Raw genomic sequence first — 23,593 nt, forward strand, 5'->3', positions numbered from 1 at the left:
AATTGGGAAGCAATAGAAGAGAATCCCTTGACAAAGCGGCGGTAGTAGCTAGCTAACCCAACAAAGCTCCTTATTTCTGACACGTTAGTGGGTCTTACCCAATTCTTCACTGTCTCAATCTTAGAAGGATCCACCATCACTCCATCCTTAGAAACCACGTGTCCCAAAAAGGACACTGCATCTAGCCAAAACTCACACTTAGAGAACTTGGCATAAAGCTTCTTCTCCTTCAACATTTCCAATACCATTCTCAAATGCTCTTCATGCTCCTTCTTGCTCTTTGAGTATACCAATATATCATCAATAAATACGATCACGAAGAGGTCCAAATATGGCTTAAAAATCCCGTTCATCAAGCTCATGAACGCAGCAGGGGCATTCGTTAGACCAAAAGACATCACTACAAATTCGTAATGCCCATACCTCGTTCGAAAAGCAGTCTTTGGCACATCCGTTGCCCGTATTTTCAATTGATGATAACCGGATCTCAAATCAATCTTAGAGAAGACACAAGCACCTTGTAACTGATCGAACAAGTCATCAATGCGGGGAAGAGGATACTTGTTCTTTATGGTTACCTTGTTTAGTTGTCTGTAGTCTATACACATTCGAAAACTCCCATCCTTCTTCTTTACAAACAAAACTGGAGCACCCCAAGGAGATGCACTTGGTCTAATAAAGCCTTTGTTCAATAACTCTTGAAGTTGTGCTTTTAACTCTCTTAACTCCGCGGGAGCCATTCTATAAGGGGGTATAGAAATGGGGCGTGTGCCCGGTTCGAGATCAATACAGAAGTCAATATCCCTATCTGGTGGCATACCAGGAAGATCTGCAGGGAACACATCCAGAAACTCACGAACTACTGAAACCGACTCAATCGAAGGTACTTGGGTAGTGTCATCCTTGAGATGTGCCAAGAAAGCTAAACACCCTTTACTAATCATTTTCTTAGCACGAAGAAAGGAGACGATGCGGACCAGATTGGAAGTGTAGTCACCCTCCCACACTAACGGGTCTGTCCCAGGCTTGGCTAACGTCACCGTTTTAGCACTACAATCCAAGATTGCAAATTGCGGAGAAAGCCAAGTCATACCCAGAATCACATCAAAATCATCCATTTCTAAGATAACCAAATCTACATAAGTGTTGCTCCCCACAAAGTTTACCAAACAAGACCTATATACCTTTTCAACTACCACAGACTCACCCACCGGAGTAGAGACACGAATAGGCATATCAAGTAATTCACAATGTAAATTTAGACCATTAGCAAATGAGGAAGATACATAAGAAAACGTGGATCCAGGATCAAACAATACAGAAGCCATGCAATCACAGACCAGAAGATTACCTGTGATGACAGCATCAGATGCCTCCGCTTCAGACCGCCCAGGGAAAGCGTAACAATGGGCCCTATCGTTTGTCTGTCCGTTGCCCCTACCATGTTGTGATGTAGTGACTCCAGGTTGCCCATCACCTCGGCCGTTCTGGTGACCACCATTACCTCGACCACCACGTCCTCCAGAATAAAGGCCTCTGCCATGACCACCTCTACCTCTAACATTTGGAGGTCTGTTACTCTGTTTTGGACAATATCTCTTAATATGTCCAATCTCCCCACATCCATAGCACTCTCTGGGTTCATGCATAGGTCTCTCAGAGAAGTGTTGACCGGTCGGAGGTGGACCCCCAACTACAGTCTGTAGTGAAGACTGAATGGGTCGAACTGCGTAACTTCCCGAACCCTGTCCTTTAGTGTAAGAACCACCAAACTCACCTCCCTTTCGAAACCTTTTTGATGTCGATGTTGTCGTGAAGTCGTCTGGCTTCACTCCTTCCACTTCTTGGAAGGATTTTTCCGTTGCCGCTATCTGTAAGGCCGAAATCCGCAATTCTGACCTCAACCCCTTCACAAACCGGCGAATCCGCTCTTGAGGACTGAAATAGAATTGAGTGGCATATCTGGATAGTGCACGAAACTTAGCCTCATAAGCATTAACCGACATCCTACCTTGCTCTAGGCTCAAGAACTCATCCCTTTTCCTATCCCTCAAAGTCCGGGGGATATACTTCTCCATAAACAAACTAGAGAATGAGGCCCAAGTCATAGGTGGTGCCTCTATTGGTTGACACTCGATATGTGACCGCCACCACATTTTGGCGCTCCCTTGAAACTGATAACTCACGAACTCAACACCAAACCGTTCTACTATACCCATCTTGTGTAGTAGCTCATGACAGTCAACCAGAAAATCGTAAGCATCCTCAGATTCCGCACCCTTGAAGACTGGAGGTTTCAATTTCAAGAACTTACTGAAAAGTTCATGCTGATCATTTGTCATTATAGGCCCAGTAGTCAGACGTGGAAATGTGCCTATGTCCAATGGAACATCCATGCGGGGAGCCATAGTAGCCGCATGTTGTACTTCTGAAACCGGAGGTGTTGGCGCAGAAAACACTGGAGGTGCCTGACCTTGATCAGATAACCCACTAAGATAAGCCAGAACCTGATTGATCATCTCTGGGGTAGGTTGGGGTGGCATTTCCTCATTTTGCACTTGTTCAGTTTCCCCATCCTCCCCTTCTCTTATTACTTCCTCAGTCGGTGGAGGAGTCATTGCCCTAGTATCAGATGGGCTAGGTGTTCGTCCTCTTCCCCTAGAGGACGTCCTCCCACGACCTCTTCCACGGCCCCTCGCCGCTGTTCTTCCTCGAGCCACAGCCCCAGTGGCTGGCTCAGTTGTTTCTTGTCTGGCCGGTGTTGGTGTTGACGTAGTCGTTGCTCTAGTTCTAACCATCTGCGAAAGAGAGTGAAAATGGTCAGATACCAATTCGTATCGCCTAGATACCAATTGGACTCAAGTAGTAGCACGAAAGAAAGAATGAAAGAGTGAAATTTTCCTAAAGTCTTATAGCCTCTCAAGGAAAAGTAAAGGCGTCCCCCTACCGTTCCTTAAGACTCTACTAGACATGTTCTTGTGTGATGAGACCAACGAACCTAATGCTCTGATACCAAGTTTGTCACGACCCAAATCCGGGCCGCAATTGGCACCCACACTTACCCTCCTATGTGAGCGAACCAACCAATCTAAACCTTAACATTTCAATGTAATAGCAACAGAAAGTAATGCGGAAGACTTAAACTCATTAATAAAAACCAATTCAATAACTATCAATATTCAACATCTATTATTCCCAAAACCTGGAAGTCATCATCACAAGAACATCTACTTTAAACTACTAGTTCTAAGAGTTTCTAAAGCTAAAAATACATAAGAAGCTAGTCCATGCCGGAGGTTCAAGGCATTCAAGACATGAAGAAGAAGATCCAGTCAAAGCTAGAAGCGTTAGCTCACCCTGAAGATTCGGTGTGACGAAGACTGGCTTGAGTTATTGTTGAGTCGAAGATGACGGCACGTTTGCTGCACTCCACAAATAACAAGAAGAAAACAATAAAAGTAGGAGTCAGTACAAAGCACGGGTACTGAGTAGATATCATCGGCCAACTCAAAATAGGAAACGGTATATATCAAGTAATATCATAAAACCAACTATGATACTCAATCATGTAGCAACAACAAGCACTATATCATTAGCAATTACCGTCAAGTTCACACATGAGGACTCAAGCCCCAATACCATACTCATTTGGGAATCATGTTCGTTATGATTGAGTATATTAACCTCTTTCAAGATTCATTATCTTTATTTCTCTTGTGTCGGTACGTGACACTCCGCTCCCTCATATTCATTATTCCTCTTGTGTCGGTACGTGACACTCCGATCCCCTAAATCTACTTGTCGGTTCGTGACACCCGATCCCCTAAATCTACGTGTCAGTTCGTGACACCCGATCCCCTAATTCTACGTGTCGGTTCATGACACCCGATCCCCTAATTCTACGTGTCGGTTCGTGACACCCGATCCCCTAATTCTACGTGTCGGTTCGTGACACCCGATCCCTTAATTCTACGTGTCGGTTCGTGACACCCGATCCACTAATATCATTCTGTAAATCATCAAGCCTTCTATATATCAAGGCATCCTCAATCCCATTACTTTAATTCATCAAGCCTTCTTCTATACCAAGGCATCATCATTAATAATGTATATTAAGGTTTCTTTTCAAGATTTGGGATTCAATATTTTCATCATGCTTATCTTATCACATTCACATAATCATATTCATGCAAGCATACAATTAAGCATATAGCAGGGTTTACAATATTATCAATACATATCATTCTCTATTAAGAGTTTACTACGAATATCGTAAGGGAAACCATAACCTACCTCCACCGAAGAATTGGAATCAACAAGCAATCTCCCGAACTTTGATATTCTTCTTCCTCGTTCGACTCTCTCTCTCAATCGATCAATCTATCTCTCTCTTTTCTTTTCTCTTTTCTTATTCAAAACCCTCTTTCTTTTTACCCTAATTAACATATAACTAAGTGTAAAAGATGACAACAATACCCCACTAATTAACCCAAAATTACCTCTTTTATCCCTCAAGAATTTTGAGTTATTAATGTAAACTCACGAAATTTATAATTAAGGAAAGAATAGTCCAAAACGTCCCTTAAAACGTGTAAAGAAATCCGATTCTAACTGGGATTGCGTAACCTATGACGGGTCGTCGTGACTGCGACGGTCCGTCACTCAGGTCGTCGTGAGGGCCAGGACTTTATTTTCACCAAGGACACTGTGACGGTCCGTCACACCTGTGACGGTCCGTCCTGCAAGTCCGTTACGAAGTTCAGAGAGTCGATTTTCAGTACCCAATTTCAGAATTCCTAAGTATATTGAAACGAGACATCTGTGACGGACCGTCGTGCCTGTGACGGTCCGTCATGGATTCCGTGGTTTCAGCCAATTTTCCAGAAATAAAATCTGCTGCTCAAAACGATTAAACAGGTCGTTACACCCATTCTCGATCTCTCGCTTTATACACAGAAGTGTATAATTTCTGTTTCTGTTTTGTATAAAGCGAGAGAAAATTGTATATACACATGCAAAAATGTATATCTTCGTGTTATACACTTAATTATATAATTTACAAACATTTTACTTCAAATATTGCAGAGAAAAAGGCCAAAGAATTATACAATTGTGAATTATACAATTGCAGTGAAATACAATTTTTTCTAGCTTTATACAACAGAAGTGTATATATTGTGTTTCTGTTTTTGTATAAAGCGAGAAAAACATATATCTTCTTGCTATACACTTATAATTATGCAATATACATACATTTTAATTCGATTCAACTGTATGCAAAGCTAATTATACAATTGCAGCGAAATAGGCCAGCGAATTATACAATTTAGGCCAGCGAATTATACACTTTTATATGTATAGCGAATTATACAGTTTTTATGTTTGCTATGGAGCGCAATTATGTAAAGTTTGTTATATTATACAAATATGATTTTTTTTGTTTGTTATATGTGAAAGTTACCCATAATAATTTATATGTCCTACTTAAAGGTAAAGAAAAACCTAAATAAAATAATTGAGTCCAAGCAAATTAGGAAATCAAAACCAAAAAGGAATTGATTTCTGTATATTATTTCTGTATCTCGAATATATTGTTGCCCCCGCTTCTAAATTAAGAGCCCTTTCGATAAACTGCTTGCTTGATTTCCTTCTTCAACCTTTCATTTTGAATTCGTTTTAGCTCCAAACATCTTCATTTTTCATCAAATTAATTCTACAAATAAAGTACACAGTTTAGCACAATCCATAAAATTTATGCTCAAAACGGACAAAAATAAATAATAAATATAAGACAAATAATAATAAAAAATGTGCATTTTAACCTCACATCAATATTGTGAAGGTTGAGCACCTTTCACATATTCAAGCTGACATTACTTTTATTGATGAGGGATCAAGTTATTTTACTGCATCTTGTTCTATACATGATCAAGTGCTTGATTTAAGAGTATATGATGCAAAGATGATATCATGTGAGAAATATGTGTATCCTGGTAGAAGCTTTCTCGGTTTCAGACTTTGAGTTGTTTACCTCTTTTTGTATCACAATGTTATTTGCACAGAATTCTCTTTTGATTATGTTGTGTCAGCTTCTTCGATATCTAAGAATCTCCTTACAATACTTTCTTGTTTCCAATTGAGTTGCTACGGGTTCCTCTTCCTTCTTATCATGTGCATATTTAACGTAGGATATAATATATAAACATGACTCTTAAATAGATTTCAACTGACAATTATGTCATCTAATTTCAAGTGTGTATAAGTAGACACTTATACTTGTATAATATTTAATGAATAGACACACATATTGTCAAGATATAATACACATAGAACATCATATAGATCACAAATTATCATATGTAGAGTGTCATGTTAAGACTATTTAAAGTGTTATAATACACATAAAACACCATATAAGACACAAATTATCATATGTAGAGTGTCATGTTAAAACTATTTAAGGTGTTAATATGATTCTGCCAGACTAGTAATTTTAGACTCTTTCCACTAGCATGTGTGTTTTCATGCTTGGCACATTTCACTATGAGGGTCAAATACCGGGTGACATGACAACTCGATACCCCCCTCCCCCCTCTCCTCTACTAGTATCACATTCCACTAGTATACGTGTTGATCGTTGATTACATGCTTTCTCTGTATTTTATCTTTATTTAGTTTTATCTACACATTATTAATAAATGTATTTTATTTTAGATATTGTTCTCTTAGATAATAATTGGTACTATAAAAAATGTTTAATTTGCGGTAGTTAACTTGTGTGAGTATTTAAAAGTCTCATTTGTAATTCATTTTGCGACCTTTTATTTTGATCTGATATTATTAAAAAATTTATGATAATTTTATTAAGGAGGTAACGTTTTATTTTGATCCAACATTATAAAAAAATTATGGTGATTATATTAAGGAGGTTAGAAAATCGCCACAATTTATATTGTTTTTGGTGATTATCTGACTCCAAAAATTTATTAAATGCGTTATTTATATATATAATATTATACATTGGAGTAATAATTTAATTTATATTATTTAGTGATATTTGCTATTTCATCACACAAAAGTTTAATTTTTTTAATTATGAAATCTAAGAAAAAAATCTATAAAATTCTCTCTCTATCTATCTATGCGCGCGTGCCAAATCATTAGTCATATGCATCTATATTTAATTTTTTTGTATTTTATTTTTCTTTAAGCTTTTATAGTACTAGTTAATTTTTTAAGATGAAATATTTTAATTATTAGTTATTGCAAATCAATTAAAATTAAAAATAAGAGCTTGTTCTATGCACTAGAAAAATTCTTTTACCTTTAATTTGAACAAGACTCAACAAAATTTTAATACCGCTCCTTCCAAAATATTTAAAAAGACTAAAATGTAAAAACTATAATTAATTCCCCCCTTAAATCCTTTCAAATCCAATCAAATATAAAATATCCACCCCTCCTTCCCAAATCCCACCCATTCTATTCATTCTTCTTCCAGTAAACCCATTTCTGTGTCCCCTCTCCTTTAGCCCTTTGCCTGTCACTCTTCTTTACTTTTTTTTTTTCATTTCAGTTTTTATGTGTGTGAAAATGCTATTTTTAAAGAAAATATAAAGGTAATTCTCTATTAGAACTTAAAATCAATATTATTATTTAATTTAGAGGAATTTTGTATTTTGCAAGTTGTAAAATGTAATGTATCATTTTTTTACGTATTGCAGGATTTTTTCAAATTCTCACCACGTGAAATTATCTGTACCTAATCTTTGATTGAAATATGGTAAGCATCATTTTTTTTGTTTGGTTAAGGATCATGTATTCATTTATTCTGGATTGGATTTGAATATAACGAATTCAAGGACTATTTTGCATATTAGATTGTGATCCACATCAATACAACTTAATTATTCAATATGGTAAATTGTTGAAGTCATCATTACTTTTTTGCTAAATGAAAGAAACAAATAAGGTTAAGGAAGAAAGTCTAACTTAAAAATTGTGAAGCTTATTTACAAATTTGTTTAATGTAATTTGATTTGCCTTGAATGTGTTTTTTGGTTAAATTATTCATTATTTTGAAGGCTTCATGAAAATCAAATTCCATGTTTATTATTAGAATAATAATAACAATAATTTATTAGTATTATTTGGTAACACTCCACAAATCAAATTATATATTAAATATTAATTACATATCATCACAATATTATATCCACACAAATTTAATTTTTAAAATGTTTGAAATCATATTGTGAAGGTTTAAGTTATCACAAACTTGTACTAAAAAAGCTCCAAATATTTAAAAGTCATTTTGTGGGGAGCGTCATGAAGGTTTACTAAAACTGCTACAAATATGCTCGTGACAATGGTAATTGTAACGAATTTAGAAACCTCAACGTTTTAAATTAGTGAAATCCCTAAATCGTTATAGATTGAAAAAATAACCCCCATGAATCAATTTTTTTTTTTTGTAATGGTTGTCTATTACTAGTTGTAACACAAATGGTTGGTTGGCACAACAAGATTACTAGGTATAACAATAAAATATCATAAGCCTAAAAATACCCTTCGAGTCGATCCTCAAATAATGCCCTAAGTATTTTCTGAACTATACCAATTGACTTTAAACATAAAATATCACGTAAAGTTGAAGAAATCCTCCATGGGAATCGCTGCCCTTCATTTCGCGTCACTATCAATCCTTATCTGTTTCCAATCACCATTCCTTTCCCACAAAAAAATCTGAAATCCAATTTATTCATTTATCCCAAAAGCTAAGGAAAATAGGAAAAATCTAAAATAATTATGGGATGATAAATACTTATAAATCGTAAATTAAGATATACTAATAATATCTCGATTATTCATCACATATGCAATTATTATATTCTATATACATGCAGTATCTTTTTTATAAAGTAACATGGGTTTCTAAACGTAAGAGAAATAACAATGTACGACTAAAAATAAAGATTCAACTTGGACCAAATTTTGATAAAAATAACTTATTAACCGAACAATGTTAGCTCATTTTTCCAACAAAATAGAATAACATTCATAAATGATTGAAATAAAAAGTACAATAACATAAAATGGAAAGAAAAATGCAACAAATTAAGACACACACTATGAACAAAGAACACGAAGAGACAATGATAGAACATTATAATTATTACATTCTCAATCGAGGTCCTTGGAATGTCCATCATCTTCAACATTGACGCCATTTCCTTCTTTTTCTGTAGACTCTACACCGCTCCCATCCCCTAATGTAGCTATAGTCTGAATAAACCACGGATCATTAAATGATTCTTCCATTGGACTTGCTGATAAGGTAATGTTTTCTTTGTTGGATGGAGGATTTGGAGCCTGGTTAAGTTCTTTCTTTCTTTCATCAAGTTTAGCCCTTTTTGCAGCAAACACCTTTAACAAACCTTTCATTTCTCTAGCATCAAGTTCATCAATACTTTTTCCCTCCACTAGTTGGTTGAAGAGAATTTCCATTTCCTTCGCCTCATTCATTTTCTCTAATTTGCTAATTTGTTCTTCTTTCTTATCAACTTTCTTTTGAAGATAGTCTTCATGTGTGACCAACTTTGACAGCCTTTTGAATTCAATAAAACTTAAATACCTCGTCAAGACATCCTGAGCTAGACTTGGGGATTTCCAAGTAATGGGTTGGATTTTTCCTGGCCTAAAAATAATTATGGCAACTTCTACGTCACACACAATAGATAGCTCCTCTGCTTTCTTGAACAAACTTGTTACTCTTTTGTCTAAGATGGAAATTCTCACATTTTCATTGTAGTTTGCAGTATCTCTCAACCTTTTTGTAGCCATATTTGATGCTCAAACAAAAAAAAAGTAGTTTCTTTTGGAGCAGAATAAACTTGAAGAGATGTGTGACTTTTATAGTTGACAAACATGAATTGTCAATATAGACAAATCAAGAACTTTCATTGTTTAGGTTCCAAAATTTAAATAATTTGATTACTGTAATATGATTTTAAGGAATTATTATTTTTTTTCCTTAAAAGGATGAAAATTTGTTAATTTTCAAAATGAAATTGACAGGTCATATTCCATGATTTTTTTGGGAGGTAGAAAACACAGTAATCAATATTTTACATGGGCATATTCGGTTGAAAATATTTGTAGAAAATATGCTTTATTTCAAAAGACGGAGCATATCCTTCGAAAAAATTGCCTCATATTTCAAAATTTCGATAGATAAAAAAAGTTTATGAGAAGTTTATGTCAAGAATGGCAATGGAAAATATATGAGTACTTCTAATTAATTATAATTTTTTTTTGTTTAAAGATTGACAATAATATACCGATTGAAGTAAGTTTTATATATGGGATGAGAATTACTAAAGAAGAATGATTTCTTTTTCACAATTAAGAACTGTGATGACTCAAAATCTAAGGCATGATGACACTTGCACTATCTCATTGGAAGGTAATCCAATCCTCACCCGAAATTAATATCAAATAATTATACATAAATAATAACATTAACAAAATAAAGTCTATAAACTCAAAGCTTTCATAGATATAATAGAAATGTGAAGGTAAAAAAAAAAAACCAAGTGTTACTAGTAGTTCAAGAGCATCAAATTAAGTACATATACTTCAAAATATAGGACTATCTAAAGTTGTAAGAAATAGGTAAAGAAGATAGAAGAAGATAGATTTTCTCCAAATGCACCGTAATTTTTTATATACATAACCTCAGATAAATTAAATTCATACGGTTCGATAGGCCTAGGCAACACATAATAAAATAAAACAAGAGTAGTATAATTAAAGAACATGTGTACTTAGTTGGTTGGTGTAATGAGTTGTTTTACTTTCTTCATATTTAGTAATTTTTGGTGTAATTAGTTATTTTATTTTCTTCATATGTAGCAATTTTTATTCATTATGATTTTATATGATTGCGTGTGTAGTAGGTGTAGGGACAAAGAAGAAGTAGGAGGAGGAGGAGAAGAAGGAGGAAAAGGTGTAGCAGAAAAAGAAGGAGGAGGAGAAGTAGCAAAAGTAGAAGGAGAAAGAGAAGCAAAAGTATAAGGAGAAGAAGAAGATGAATTAGAAGAATTTGGAGGAGAAAGAGAAGGGAAAGGGGAAGGATAAGGCAAAAGAGAAGAAGTAGAAGTAGTAGTCTAATAGTGATGTTGGAATAAGTGTGATATTGCAATGTTTATGTATAAGTACTTGAATTGTCAGTAGGTGAAGTATGAAAACTTGAGGTTAAGTTATTCGACTCAAAGTCTACCCATTCTCGAGTAAAGGTCGGAGTGGATAGATATGAATTTCATGGTAGGATTGCCAAAAACTTTCTGTACATTTGATGTCATTGGGGTCATCATTGATAGGTTTACCAAGTCTTCTCACTTTCTTCCACTTTAGACTTTATACTTTTCTGATAGGTTTAGAGGTTGCATTAATGAGATTGTATAAATTTGCAAGGGGTGCCAGTGTCTATCATTTCAGATCATGACACTTAATTTACATCATATGTTTGGAGGTTATCTCAGAAAGAATTGGTACTTGAGTTGATCTTAGCACAACATTTCATTCGTAGACAAGCAGACAGTCCAAAAAGGACTATTTAGGATGTGGAAGATAAGGTTTGGGCGTGTTTAATTTATTTTCGAGGTATATGGGACTATTTTTTGCTTTGGTAGAGTTTGCAGATAATAATGCTAATGATTGAGTATTCAAATGTATCTACTTGAGACATTATATAATTGGAGGTCAGTCTTTCATGTGATAGTTTAATGCTTTTGAAATTAGGCCCTTAGGTCACTGACTTATGGATAAAGTTTGGGTGATTTAAGGAGAGGCTCATAGTTGCTTAGAGTAGGCATAAGATTTCTGTTGATTAGAGAGTGAGCGCCTTAGAGTTTAGTTGATATCGAGTGTTTATGTTGGTGTCAACCATGAAAGGCATGATGAGGTTTGATGGAAAGGGCGAGCCCAACCCTAGGTTCATCAAACTTTTGAGATTTTTGCAGTTTGTTATGAAGGTGGCTTATTAAAAGTTAGACGTACCTTCAAACCTTTGGTTTATTGACCTTATATTTTATGTATCTATGTTGGGACAATATGTTTAAGTATGTCTCACATGCTTAAGTGGAATTTGGTTCGGCATGATGAGTCCTTGATTTTCGAAGAGGCGCCTATGGTTATTTTGAGGTAGGTTACTTGGTAAGCCAATCCTGATATATATATACCAAATATCCTTACCTTTTTTAACCTTGGGTACTTTGTGTTTATTTCTAACTTTCAAGATTTAAGTTGTTTTAATAGTCGATATTTTAATGACCATCACGGTCTATTGCTTGAATTTTATTTTTCTTACTATTTTCCCCTTCTCGTTGCTTCTATAAGGTATTTATGTCTTATTAAGGTGGGTGCTCTCTACTTGAGGTTTAAGGGAGAGTTTTTTGAATGTTTTTTCCCATTTGGGGATTTTTGCGTTGAAAGGGTTGAGTTCGATCAACATTCTTAATGAACTGGATGAGATTTTTATTATCGTTATTAGCTCTCATATTTTAGTTTGGTCTGGTATAACCTTTTATTTATGTCTTGTGATTGTTGGTTTGGTTTCTAGAAGCTTGGTTGTTTGATTGTTTTAAGTGGTTTTAGTTGTTATGCTGGCTTTGATCAAAATTTCCTATAGACAACTTACATAGTTTGTTTAGTTAATTATGTTAAGGCCAAAGTGTGTTCCTGATTGAAAAGCATATTTGTTTTTTGGTAGAACTCTAAATGAATCTTAAACGACAGGTCGAGGACTTACAAAAATGTAAGATCTACTTCTGCAGCTGCTCTTGTGGAGCTTGGATTCCTTCGGTAGTTCTGCAATGCTCGTGCAGAGAGTTGCCACACCAGCAAAGGTTGCTGACCTAATCCTCATCCCACTTAGTTGAGCTTGATCACACTACAACAAAAATTGACTTTTAGCGGCAATAAATATAGACAATTAAGAATGCTGAAATCCTTACTAACATTAATTAAGTGTCATGAGGACCAGTGTCATTAAAGACTTTAGGGACACATACAAAGAATGTTGATTGCCGCTAATAATAGGTAAACCAAATATATAAGAAGATAGTTTTCCCCCAAATGGTGGTATCTCACCATAAATTTTATGTACATAACCACAACTAAATGAAATCCATGGGTTTTGATAGGCCTAGGGAATGTTTTTACGACATCATTTTCCATGGTTATAGGTGGATTAAATGGTCAGGACAAAGAAGGAAGAAAATGAGGAGGATGAGGAGGAAAAGAAAAAAAAAGAAGGAAAAGGAGTAGCAGAAGAAGAAGGAGGAGGAGGAAGAGGAGAACAAGCAAAAGTAGTAGGAGAAAGAGAAGCAAAAGCAGAAGGAGAAGATGAATAAGAAGAAGGAGGAGGGGGTGCACTAAAAAGAGAAGGGAAGGGGGAAGGAGAGGAGAAAGAGAAAGAGAAGAAGAAATAGTCTAATGGTGGTGTTGGATTAAGTGAGATATTGCAAAGTTTATGTCTTAGTACTTAAATTAGAAGTATGAGCACTTGAGGGTAGGTCATTTGATTCAAACGCTATCCATTCTCCAGTGAAGGTGGGACTGTATAGATATGGATTTCATGGTAGGATTGCCATAAACTTTCCACACATTTGATGATATTTGGGTCATTTTTGATAGGTTGACTGGGTCTTCTCACTTTCAACGGCCAATTTAGACATTATACTTTTCTCAGAGGTTGAGAGGTTGCATTCAGGAGATTGTATCAATTTGCAAGAGGTGCCAATATCTATCATTTAAGATCATGGTACTTAATTCACACCATATTATCGAAGGTGGATTCAGAGAGGATTGGATACCCTTGTTGACCTTAGCACAACCCGCAGACAAACATTAGTCTAAGAAGGACTATTTAGGTTGTGGAAGATTTTTTTTTCACAACTTTTTTGCTTTAACCGATTCATTTTATGAGAAACAAGTTTCATAGCTCTACAAAACCTTTAAAACTTTTTTTATGCAGTTTCTTCATCATTGTTCTTGTTAGCATATTTTTCAAGAAATAAGTTTCTTCTCTTTATATGCACTCAAAACTCTCTTCTTGGGTTTTCTTATTATTGGATCTCTTTCTCCATTCAAGGGGAGGTTGATCATATTCCATATATTCAAGTAGACATTACTTTAATTGATGAGGGATCAACTTTCTTTATTTCACTACATCTTGTTCTATACATGGTCAAGTGCTTGTTTTAAGAGCATATGATGTTGGAAAAGACAAGGCACTGACAAAGAATGACTGACAGGATAACAGCGGAAGAATACCCAAGTCTATACTTTCCCTTCTCGATTTGAACCAAGAGAAGACAAACAACCACAAGCAATATGATAGTAAGGCAGCAAGTAATTCAACCAAACAAATATAACAAGGCAATAATAAACCAATCACACAAGACACTAAGATTTACGTGGAAAACCCTTCGATGTGAAGAGTAAAAAACCACGGGACCAAAAACTTCACTATAATCACCAAGAGTTACAATATTGTTCTCCAAAATTGTCCACAAAACAAGTGTCAAACAACGAGCAACAACAAAATAAGATTGCATCAAATCTAGAGAATTAAAGGAGCAAAATCACCAATTTCGCAGCTACTGTTCATGATAGCAAAACTGAATCTGCAGGAAACCAAATCATACTCTGTCAGTTCCTAATCAAAGATTGAGATGAAGATAATATGCTGTCCAAAAATCAGCTCAATCGGACAAAAAACGAAGCGGAAAGAAGGATAGTATGATGAGGATCAGGTGTCACGTTCCGACACCAGGATAGTATATGGATCGGGTGCCACGTTCCGGTACCAGGATAGTATGATGAGGATCGGGTGTCACGTTCTGGCACCAGGATAGTATATGGATCGGGTGCCACGTTCCGGTACCAGGATAGTATATGAGGATCGGAGTATCACGTTCTGGCACCAGGATAGTATATGGAGCGGAGTGTCACGTACCGACACGAGAGAAATAAAGATAATGAATCTTGAAAGATGTTAATATACTCAATTTAATGATCCTAATTCCCAAACGAGTAGGATGGGGAGGCGTGAGTCCTCATTGATGTGCTTGGTGTTGTGACCAAGGGTTATGGTAATTGTAAACGCCGCATGTTGAGTATTGTAGTTGATTTTATGATATTATCTGATATATACTGTTTTCTATTTTGAGTTGGCCGATGATATCTACTCAGTACTTGTGTTTGTACTGACCCCTACTTGTATGTTTCTTTCTTTGTTATTTGTGGAGTACAGCGAACGTACCGTCGTCTTCAACTCAACCGCAAATCTAGCCAGTCTTCATTACACCGGATTTCAGGGTAAGCTAACGCTTCTAGCTTGGACTGGATCTTCTTCTTCATGTCTTGATGCCTTGAAGTTCCGGCATGGACTAGCTTTTTATTTATTCTAGCTTTCTAGATACTCTTAGGATTAGTAATTTGAGGATAGATGTTCTTGTGATGATGACTTTCAGATTTTGGGGATAATAATAAGTGTTTGAGTTTTTTTTGAAGTTATTTAATCGATTTTCATTAATGATTTTCATTATATTATGTTATTTATGGTTGAAATGTTGGGGTTTAGATTGGTTGGTTCGCTCACATAGTAGGATAAGTGTGGGTGCCACTCGCGGCCCGCTTTGGGGTCGTGACAAAAAGTTTTTGGAAAACTTGTTTATCATTCTCATAAGGATTAAATAGATTCAAAATGCATAGATCATATACAAGTATTATTATGCAAGTTGATGACTAGAATTGAAACTCTTGGAAATAGATGATTTGCTTTAAGAAGTTGAAGTAAGGAACTTGCAGAAATCGTAGACCCTGAAGGGAAGATTTATAAAAGTAGATAGAAGAAAACGTATTTGGTCAAGGTTATTCTACACTCATAAGCTTCCAAGAATGGTGATATCAACATGCAAGAGGTCTGTTCAAGTAATATCATTGTTGATTTATTCACCAAGTCTCTACCAACTACAACTTTCAAAAATATGGTGCACAAGCTTGAAAATGAAGGTTCTAGTCTTTGAATTGATGTTGTCATTAGGGGGAGTTAATTACGCGATGTACTCTTTTTTCCTCACAAGGTTTTGTCCCATTGGGTTTTCCTTGTAAGATTTTTATGAGGCATCCATAATGCGTATTATTAGATATGTGTACTCTTTTTCCTTCACTAGATCTTTTTTCCCACTGGTTTTATCTAGTAAGGTTTTAACGAGGCACATAATCTATCGACATTCAAGGGGGAGTGTTATAAACATATTTGTGTTATAGTGAATGTCTAATTATGTGGAGTCCTAGTAGGATATGGTTAGGAATCCTACTGGGGGACCAAGTAAGGTTTTTCCTATAAATAAAGGGTTTTCCTTCATTGTAAAGAAGATTTGTAAAAGATCTATGAATCCTGAATATACTTCAAGAGAAATAAGAAGTTTTTTCTCTTCTTCCTAATTTCTTCTTCTTCTAAATTTATATAGTTTCATAACATTTATGATTATTCACCCTAGTGTTCATTTGATTGAAATCTCTTGTCACATATACTTTACTTTCTCTATTCTTTTTTACTTATATATCTATTAAAAATTATTATTAGCAGTGTTATAGTATCATAGTATATGTAAAACAAAAAAAATATTTCTGAAACAATAGACTTAGCATTAAAACTTCTAATTCAATGGACTACGTTGATACCCAATATTTTTGCCAAATTAGGAAGAAACTCCTTTATTTGATGTTAAAAAAATAAGAAATGAAAATACAAAGAAATAGCTTACCCTAATTATGTGCTTTTTTGTATTCTTTTATTATTATTGCCTCTTCAACATCTTTATCTCTTTATTTTATTAGAAGAAATAATGAACAATATGTGTATTTAACTTCTCTCCCCAATGAAAGTAAATATTCAAAAAATAAAATAAGAAAAATAAATAAAAAATCTAACTATATATAAAAGATTTATGTGTTACGCAATGTTCATAAATAGTTGCATATTTCTTTGTTCTCTTCTTTTCTTCTTTAATAGAAAGTCAATACCTGAATTTCAATGCTAAGAACTTCGGAGAAACATATAAATGGATTGGAGAAGAATCATTTATGAAAATTGTCACAAAAAAGAGATCTCCAAGAATTTATGAGTGAATGATTGTGATTTATGACTGAAGAAACACGAAGGTAGAAATTGTTGTGACTATTCATAGGAAATTAGTTTTTTTTAATGCATAAAATTCGAGAAAACCTCTTTATTTATAGTTAACAAGGGATAGTATGAACAAGTGTTTTTTTGTCTTATCTGAAAACTCATGACCTTTTCTAGAAGTAACAACTCTTTGAAAAAGTCACAACTCTTTGAAAACGTCACATTTCTTTGGAAAAATCACAACTCTTTGGAAAATTCACATCTCATCGAAAAATCACAACCCTTTGAAAAAAGTGACAACTCATCAGAAAAGACACAACTCATCGAAAAAGTTACAAGATAAGTTAGGGATATTATAATAATTAACATTCAAGTTAGGAGTTCATGCTTTTAAACTTTTATATATATATATATATACACACACACGATAATTTAAGGCCCGTGATACGGGTCCAATATCATTTCACATATTTTAAATTCACAACGTAAGATATCATAATTCTCTCTCGGGTATATTCTTATTCCCTCTCGGGTAAATCCATCCCCTCTCGGATACGTAGCTATTCCTCTCGGATACATTCCTCCCATGAAGTAATATACATCATTAGTAATGTATCAGAAAACAAGAAATGTATTCAAGAACAACAAAAATTGAGATTTTTGTAATTGAGGAAACTTCTACGATAGGATGTAATTAGCCTCTTAATATATGAGATATATATACTTTATACTTTTTTTACAGTAAACAACTTCAGTATATTACTTAATAATCTTTTCAAGTGTTCATATGACATAAATAAGTCGGTTACAATCCAAATTGAGAAAGTTGGATTTCAAAAAATTTTATGCAACAAGGAAATAGAGAATTGCGTTAGATTATGACTTAAAACATTTCACATTTGATGAACATATAAAATGTTGATATCTTTGAAAAAGTTCATCCATCTTCATATATTTTCGCAAGTGTATCTATATTTTATACAATGTTATCATCTTCTTTTTGTAATATTTGCACCATAAGTTTTGCATCTGATAAAATACTAATCATTGATCAATCAATTCGTAAAGAACGATTCAAAGCCTTTCAAATCTCTACTGCTTCAACTTAAATATCTCTCTGTTTCAAAAAGGATGACCTAGTTTGACTTGGAACGGAGTTTAAAAAAAGCAAGAAGACTTTTTAATCTTTCAGTTGTAAATTAAAGTTATGTCAAATGTACCAAAATGTCCTCTAATCTTGTGGTCTTGAACATGCCACGTGAAAAATCAAAGTTAAAGTATTGCCTAAAAAGGAAAGGGGTCATTCTTTTTTCAAACAAAATAAAAAGTAAATAGGGACATTCTTTTTTAAACGAAGGGAGTATCATGTGTTTGTAGTTTGCTTTGTCGGTGAATTTTGTGATACATTTTATTATTGTGTCTTCAATATATATAAAAATACTTCTATTTATTTTGGTTTTAATATTGAAAGTATTTATTTAAAAGTTGATTTATATCTTCCATAACAATAAAAACAATCATAAAATCAAATTTATTTCTATATACGATAACTATTATTATAATGTTATATTCTAAATATTCAAATTATATATATCGCACTCCACTCTTTGCGCTCTTCCGCTCGCATCTCTCCTCTCTCTCCTCGCTCGCCACTCTATCTTAACACACATAACATATTCATATACAAACTCAATTTTCATAGACACATACATATGATTTATACAAATTGTTACTATTCTCTACAAATTAGATGCATGTAAATCAAATGCCTACAATTTATACAAATCATATCATTTTTATGTTTGCTATTCTTAAAATATACTCTAAATTAATTAACATACATTTAATTTCTTTGTCATTCCATTTAATGTACACATTAAATAATACAATATATCCCTTCAAATTATGGAATAACTTCTCGAATTTTCCACAAAAAAAAAAAAGAAAGAAGAGAATTTAACTTGGTAATTAATCTTTTGAGACATAGAGGTATTTCCATTAAGTGTCACACAAATATTAATTAGAGCAAACAAATCATTTAATGATAGTAATACATGGGACATTGTAAATAATTTTTGTAACTGATTTAGATTTGAAGGGGCTAAATATTATTAGCAGGGAAGGTTTTGATATGTTAATAATCATTGTTTTACTATCTCAGTTAATAATTAATAAGTTATTATAGAATCAAAGTGAAGTTTTTGGACGTCTAATCATGACATTATTTATTTAAAATATTATTGTTTAATTAATTTAATGAAGAGACAAAATGATAATATAACTTTATAGATTAAAGAAGCAAAATGATAATTCGAACTTATTGAAGTTTTTCAATTTTCATAATAGATGATATGATAAAATAATAATGCTATGCCACTATTAGTAGTGTTTATCATAGTATTAATGTTCTATAGCTGCCTCATAGTTATTACAACATATATCAATAATTGGATACTTTTGAGATTAGATAAACTAGTGAACTTAGCCGCGCTTTGCGCGATAAAAAATTATTCGTTAAATCTGCTAAATAATTAATTTTTTGAATAGTTGATTATTAAATATATTTCTAAAGATTCTTTATAGTCTTTAATCTAAATATATCAAATTTTAAGTCTTAATTAAGTTTATTATTAGTACTTAAATTTTATATCTTTTGTAATTTGAAATCGCTTAAGAATTTTTGAAATTATAAAAAAAAATCTTAAATTTATTCTCTTTATTTTAATAAGAAAAGTAAATTTAATGTAATAAGTTGAACTCTTTATGAAATTTAAATTTAATTTAATAATATAATAAGTTTAATGTAAATATAGTTTTTTTCTAATATTTATTCTTTTCCTTCAAAAGTATTATACTTTCCTTTAGTAATGAATTTTTTTTTCATCTTTCACTAAATCTTAGATTATGAAATGTTTGTAAATCATTTTCTATCTTGACTAATTTTACTACGATTATAATATACTGCCTATTATTTATATAAAAATGAATAGATTGAAAGATAAATAGTCTCAATTACGTAAATAACATAAAGTATTCAAATAAATTAAACCTAAATTATATATATGTATTAACTAAAATACAACTTTAAACTTACCTATATTTTAGTTACAATTTCTAAATTATTCTAAAAGGTAAACATAAATAAAAATTGTGAAATTTCCTAATCCTCAAAATTGATTTCATTATTCAAAATAAAATATATACAATGTTGAAACCATTAAAAAAACCTTAAAAGATAATAAACAAAACGATTCAAGTCTTCAAAGTTAAAATTAATATACCTGAAATTTCAATAATATTATTTAGTGTAGGTATAAATTATAATTAGATAAATTAATCAAAGAATCCTTGTTGGAGTACCAAAGAAAATTAAAACAAATTAAAATTAAACAAATAAACAAAACAATCTTTGTAGGAATACCAAAGAAAATTATCCTAGCCTCTAATTATTCAATTTGTACGCACTCTCAATGTTCACTACACCATTTGAAGATTAATGGACATAAACATTAATGTAGGGTTTCTTTTCCTTGTGAGTTTATGAAAGTTAAACTTAAATATTGTAATATGTTCATCTTGTCCTCCATTATAAATACAAACTGAAATAAAAAGAGTAACATGAGTGAAATATTGTACTCATCAAAATTGAATTTGAATTTTCAAAATTGTCATATACTCGTCTACTCGTTAACAATAGAAGTTAGTCATAAAGAATCTATATATATATATATATATATATATATATATATATATATATATATATAATTAGACATAATCAAAGTGATGTACCTTGGTAACTCAAATTAGATATTGTTCTCATTGAATTTGAATTTCCAAAATTGTCAAATGCTCATCTTATCTTTCACATTGTAAAAGTTAGTAACAAATAAACTATATATTATAAAATAAGAAATAACCAAAGTGATGTACTTTAGTATAAATATGATAAAGAAAGGGAAAATAAAATAAAAAATTCTTGCATTAGTGAAGATGACATGGTTTTAGTATTTATAGTAATCCATAACTATTGAATAAATAAATTAAAAGAGTAATGGAGTAATCAATACCTACAATTGTAACTTATATTGATCATTAGTGTCTTAATTATAATTTAGTAATACTTTTAAGAAAGAATAGGGAAAGGTTTAAATATTTAAAGGGATAAAATTGTAACTTATATATACCTAAAATAATAAAGGTATTAATAGAGGAATTTAAAGAGAAATAATGAATAGAGGATATTTATTTAATTTAACTAATATATCAAGATAAAATTAAGAGAGAAAAAAAGCTTTAGAAAAAGCCACATCAGCACTTTCATATCCAGATTTATATATATATATATATATATATAGATTCTCTAGCCTTTTATTCTTACATATAGTGTAGTATTAATTATCCAAATATAAGTACTCCCTCCGTCCATAATTATTTGTCCACTTTTTTTTCTTTATAGTTATTCTTAATTACTTGTCCATTTTGACAAATTAAGAAAGAATAATTTTTTTACCTATTATATCCACAATTAAATGACTAATTACTTTGAAAAATATAGAATTTTCCATCCACTTCATAATTAATAGAGGTAAAATGGTAAACTCACTACGTCATTAATTATTTTCTTAATAAATGTGCCTATTCAAAAGTGGACAAGTAAAAAGGGATAGAGAAAATACTAATTAGAAAGTATATTAAGAGATTCTTGAATTAGAAAAAATACAATTCTAAAATAAAATTTCACGATAACTTGATCTAAAAGGAAACGAATTATATGTCAATAAATAAAAAGTTCATGTCATTGTTTTTGTAAACAATATTTATTTATTTTTGCAAAGAGTATTCATACTACCTATATTTATAGAGTTGAGAAATTTAAAAGAAGCATATGATATATGAAAAGAAAAAGGCAAATAAGAAATAATAAGTTCATGGTAGAAGAGTTCAAACATTTTCATCAAAAAATAAAGAGAAAATGATCAAAAGCCTCCAACCTATATCCGAAATTCTAACTACACACTCCAACTTCACGGGTGTTTCATTACCCACCTAAACCATGTTTTTATCTATTTTCTACCCACCTAAATGCTGACCTCAACACATAAATCAAATAACTCAAGCTGCGTGATTCCACGCGCTGGGACCCACACCAAGAAACTCCGTTTCTTATTTTTCTCCCTTTTCTTGCTCCCCTTCCCCCCCCCCCCCCCCCCCCTTCTCCCTAAATTGAAAGAAGAACAAAGGAACCAAGAAAATTCCAACAAAAAACTCTTTTCATCTCCTACTCCACTATAGATTATAATCAACGTTTCTGCATCATCAAAGGTAAGAGCATTTACATCAGACAATTCTGCATTATCAAATGATATCATCAAAATCTTCTTCCCGGATTTAATTCGACCAAGAAGTTTGCAAAGTCAGCAAAATTCTGTGTTTGCATCTCACTACAATGTTGAGCATTGGGTCTGATTCATCCATACAAAGCGTATTCAAGTTTTCATTTGCCATTTTTGATGAATTTCAAAAAAAAATTCAAACTTTTAATTAGAAACCTAAATAAGAAATCAGATCAGATTACAAACCCTAAATTCAAGATTTGAAGTACAAATGAACATTAACGACTAAACCATACTTGATATTGAGAGAAATTCGTGAATTTTTTACTAAAGAAACAAGGATTAATGGTGGGGGAAGAAGAAGTAATGAGTATTTATAAATGAGGAAGATGACTGTAGGAGAAGGGGGAAATTTTTCGTCAAATTTTGCTTCAAACGCGCCTAGAGGCGGTGACAACACTTCCCATGACATGTCAGCAATTAGGTGGGTAGAAAATAGATAAAAATATAGTTTAGGTGGGTAATGAGACACCCGTAAAGTTGGAGTGTGTAGTTGGGATTTCAAGTATAGGTTAAGGGGGCTTTTAATCACTTTCTCAAAAATAAAAATAAAATAGAGATGAAAAAACAAGGGGCAATCGTAATGCTGAAATAACAATTACATGGAGATTCAAATTGGAAAAAAGAATGTGATCATGATAATCATGAACTTTTCGATTTCCGTATGCAACATTTTTGTTCGTTAAAAAAAATATAGATATCACATCACGATTAAATAAGATTTATAGATATTAAAAGATTAAAATTAAATCATCACGGTAAAATAAGATTTATAGATATCAAAAGATTAAAATTAGATCATCACTGTTAAATAAGATTTAAAGATATCAAAAGATTAAAATTAAATCATCACTGTTAAATAAGATTTATAGATATCAAAAAATTAAAATTAAATCAATCACTGTTAATTAAGATTTATAGATATCAAAAGATTAAATTTAAATCATCACTATTCAATAAGATTTATAGATATCAAAAGATTAAAATTAAATCATCACTA

The 23,593-nt window shown here is 32.5% G+C and overlaps 1 long non-coding RNA gene across 1 annotated transcript in view; it reads left to right on the plus strand.

The window, feature by feature from the left end:
- Positions 1–16,306, plus strand: part of LOC138340710 (uncharacterized) — a 48,202-nt gene extending 31,896 nt beyond the window's left edge. Inside the window, exons 3-4 of the long non-coding RNA XR_011213447.1 lie at positions 7,725–7,783; positions 15,320–16,306. This is a non-coding gene — a long non-coding RNA (uncharacterized lncRNA). The remainder of the gene's footprint in view (positions 1–7,724; positions 7,784–15,319) is intronic.
- The last annotated feature ends 7,287 nt before the right edge of the window (positions 16,307–23,593 follow it).

Source organism: Solanum lycopersicum, chromosome 12 (assembly GCF_036512215.1).
Source record: "Solanum lycopersicum chromosome 12, SLM_r2.1".
In the NCBI taxonomy this organism is placed as follows: domain Eukaryota; kingdom Viridiplantae; phylum Streptophyta; class Magnoliopsida; order Solanales; family Solanaceae; genus Solanum; species Solanum lycopersicum.